Source organism: Nicotiana sylvestris, chromosome 12 (genome assembly GCF_000393655.2).
Source record: "Nicotiana sylvestris chromosome 12, ASM39365v2, whole genome shotgun sequence".
NCBI classification, from domain to species: domain Eukaryota; kingdom Viridiplantae; phylum Streptophyta; class Magnoliopsida; order Solanales; family Solanaceae; genus Nicotiana; species Nicotiana sylvestris.
In genome coordinates, this window is record NC_091068.1 from 105,600,332 (window position 1) to 105,604,513 (window position 4,182).

General features: G+C 33.2%; 1 long non-coding RNA gene across 1 annotated transcript; it reads right to left on the minus strand.

Annotated features, from left to right (window-relative positions):
* Nucleotides 1–956: 956 nt before the first annotated feature.
* LOC104211904 (uncharacterized) lies at nucleotides 957–2,941 on the minus strand. The gene is made up of 2 exons (XR_707253.2): nucleotides 2,239–2,941; nucleotides 957–1,786 (listed from the first exon to the last, which is right to left on the minus strand). It is a non-coding gene; the product is annotated as an uncharacterized lncRNA (long non-coding RNA).
* Nucleotides 2,942–4,182: the final 1,241 nt, after the last annotated feature.

The following is a 4,182-nucleotide window of genomic DNA, read 5'->3' on the forward strand; positions in this document are numbered from 1 at the left end:
TACAAATTGAATACTTCGGTTTGCATCACAATTATATCTTTACTAAGATATGTGGATTTTCTGATCGTGTACGTAGTCTGAATTTGTTAGGTGGTGTAAGTAACTTGACTACGAAAGAGGTTGACGGGTCTTAAGGTGCATTAAATAAGTTTTTAAGAATTCTTTTTTTAAAAAAAAGGAGCTTTAGAATTTCACAAGGATTGGACTTTTTCAAGTTTCTATTTAATTGTGGAAAAGAGAAGTTAAATACAGTACAATATATTCCATAGTCATTTTATGTGTGGAACAACTTTTACCAACTTTTGTGGGCGTCCATCAAGATTGAAAAGGGTAGTGGCCCAATATTTTGATTTTAAATTTTTTTCTAGGAATCTTTATGCAAATAGGTAACTGGATTTACTGTTGTACATGTCCGAACAGGTATACATATATTATACATGATTATATGCAAATTATATATGAATTATACATATAATAAGTTATTGCCGGCTTTTTTTAGTTTAAATGGTTGTATCGTGAATACTCCTTCCGTTCACTTTTAGCTGGCACGTTTTAACTTTTCACGCTCCTTAAGAAATAATAAATAAAGTTCATAATTTACCATAATACCCATATTAATTGATGCATATTTTATTGGATTTGAAAAAATAATTTGAAATGAGTAATAAATACTGTAGGTATAACGGGAAAAAAATTTGTTGATATGCGTAAAGTGACGAGTAAAAATGAAAATCTATTTTTGCGCACTAAAAAAGTAAACGGAGGGAGTAGCTATTTAAGTTAATTTTGGCAACGTGGGAAAATAAAGGGTGGCCCTTTTGCATCTTGGTGGGGCCAAACATCACAAGAAAGCATTCTTGCAAAAGTGCTATTCTTTAAGTAAAACTTTGGCAACAGAGCATATTGTAGCATAATCTCTGCTTTGCATGGGGTCAAAGAAGAATTTTCACTCATCATTTGAGAAAATAACGAACATTTTTCTTCCTTTTTTTTTTCTGAGAAAACTTGGGCATTACATAGTCTTCTACTAAAGATAGAACAAGAAACATACCTTAAATCCACCAATACAACACATGCTACTTTTTCCAGATCACCCTTCAGCTGCAAACAAACCTAACCTAGAAACCCAAATTTCTAAAAGAACCTAAAAATAAATAAAAATAAAAATAGCACTACAGAAGCTCCAAAAGTTCCCTTCACCCATTTCATAATTCTTCTTTCTTCTTTTACTTTTTCATTTTGGATTCAAGTCAAAATGGAGCTCAAATAGTGCTATTTATAGAAAGTTGAAAAACAGGGCTAGAGGGTTTAATTTTTCATTTTTTCCAAGGTGGGGGGCAAGATTGTTGATAAACCTAGTAATAGCAGAATGTGATAGATTCTTGACTATAGTCTAACTGATATTCCTCCTAGTAGTCTTGTTCTTCTCATACATAACATCAAGCAAACAAGTACTCTTGCATTTAGGGCATCTTGGATCATTAACTTCTGCTAACATAACATACATGAGGCACCGTGGACAACCAACCAACACCATTGAAGTAATTGTTTCTGGGCTGTCGGAATAACGTTGAACGGCGGAGGAATCATCGGACGACACGCATGAACTCGTCGGCGACGCCGTCAACGACCTGCTCGGTGATTCCACTTGTGGGTGGTTGATCACTCGTGGTGGTGACAAATTCAGCTTTAGATCAAGCTCACCATTTCCATTTCTTCGGCTCATGGCTAATTGTACTTGTAATAAATATGATTTCTTTTCTTCTTCTTTTTTGAATAATCTCCCCTGTCAAATAACGAAAATCCAAAAAAATAAATAAATAACATGGAAAAAAGGAGTTCAACTAATATGACGGAGTAAAAAAAATTTTACACTATCAAGTCACTTAAAAGTTAACTTCTTATAGCAGGTATGGATTGATAACCAACAAATCACGGCAAATAAGGGCAACTCAGTGCACTAAGCTCCCGATATACACGGGGTTTGAGAAGGGCCGGACCACAAGGGTCTATTGTACGCAGTCTTATACTGCATTTCTGCCGGAGGCTGTTTCCACGAATTGAACTTATGACCTCTTGGTCACACGACAGCAACTTTATCTGTTACGCCAAGACTTCTTTCCCAACAAACCACGGTAAATGATTAATTAAAATAGGTAAAATTATATTGATAGTGTAAAAATGATATGAAAAAACGATTAGTATTTTTTACGTGATCATCAGAAGAACTTGTATTACCTTAAGATTGAGAAATCTTTCGCCACCCTAAAGGAAGTGATGAGGGCTAGCTCTTCTAATTCAAAGGTGGAGTAAGGGTGGTTGTGATGGAAGAAAGGGACGGCGGTAGCCGGAAGGTTACAGCGGTGATCGGCGAGGCACCAAGGGAAGTAACCGGAACCACCTGCAGCACGGCTAAACTACTAAGATGAACAAGTGGAAGTTGTTGTGGTCCTAGTTGATGATCTTGGACTTGTAAAGACATATTATATAATGGGAACTATAGAGTGGAGAGATGGGATTGCTTTAAAAGCTTAATTAAATTATAAGACGGACGAGTTGGAAGAGAGAGAGAGAGAGAGTTAATAGGAAATCAATTGAATGAATTGAAAGAGGAAGTGTAGAAAGGAGAGAGAGGAGTAAATTGAGGGGCAGGAAAATGTATTAATGGTTGGAGAAAATCCCAAGATAGTTTGCTCAAAATGGAAAATTGGAGTAAATATTTGCAATTAAAACTAATAAGTGCATGCAGTGCAGGGAAATTAAAGGGGCTGGTAGAGGGGAGGTAATTCATTATGGTCAATGTATGAAAGGTGTAAATAGCCATTGACACTGTGTGTTTGTGTGTGTTTCTTGATAAAGCTATACATATAGAACAAATACAAACACAAGAAAAGCCATAGATGCCTTTAAAGCGCCAACTAAATTTTCTAACAAATCCAACCTCACTCATATTAATTTTCAATAGCTATCCATATTTAATAAATTCTAGAGTTGCGTATCATGATGGACTTGTTAATTAGTTAATGTGAAATGAATAAGTGTTGACCACATCTTTTCCATTCTTTTCAATTTTCTTTACAAAAACAACTACTCACTATTAATTCCAATCAAATTGCGATTGGTTATATATATGAACCTTCGCTAATTATGTTCTCCTTCTGGCTCAAATATTCTATCGTAATTTTTAAAAATAAGTGTCTCGGATTATTTGTTATTTTAGAAGTTCTAGACAAAATCAATTATTTTTTTTCTCATTTTATCCTTAGTACTAATTGTTCTTGAAGATGGAGATGACACATAAATAGAATAAATATTTAATAAAGAGATATTTTATTTTAAAACACAAATAGAGGTAAAATAGTCAAAAACACATTCTAATTAATGTTTCTTAAGGGTCGTGCAAAAGAGAAATAGGACAGATAATTTAAGACGAGGGAAATATTTCTTTAAAATAAAAATACTTTTTCCTTCTTCCTCTTTTTCCTTTTTTTCCTCTGATACAAAGGTATATATACCGAGTATACTTAATTATATTATGTGTGTGTATTGTTACTTAAATAAATATGGCCTAATAACACTTTTGTGGCGATTTATTATGAATTATTATTTCATAGAAAATATATGCATATACATTTGTGTCGCCGCCAAAAGTTTTGATATAAGCGGCTCCATTCGGTCCATTTTAATTTTTTTTTTTTTGTTTTCACACATATTAAGAAATTTACTTTTTAGCATTAACTAATAATAAAATTGACCATATTAACTTTAATTTGTTCCTTAAAAATATAATAAATACTCCTAGACTCTTTACTTCAAGGAAGCCTTGAAAAAAAAAATTACGTCCTTCTTTATATATGAAGCAATCAAATATTATGGACTACAACAAAACACAAAAAATTTATTAAAGTGGACCGAAGAAAATACTATTATTCTAATACTGGCGCACTGTATTTTCAAGTTTAGTGTTCAATATTATTTATTGCAGTTTAATACATGGCAAAAATCACCCGTTGCGATGACCCGATAGGTCATTTTATGATTTAAAACCAAATTTTGGGTTCCGAGGCCTTTAAAACCTCATTCTATCCCTTCTTGATTTACATGCGCAGTCTGGGCGAGTTTTCGGAAAGCTTCTATGTTGAAAGTTGATGAAAATAATAATTTTTGCCTTTAAAAGTTAAT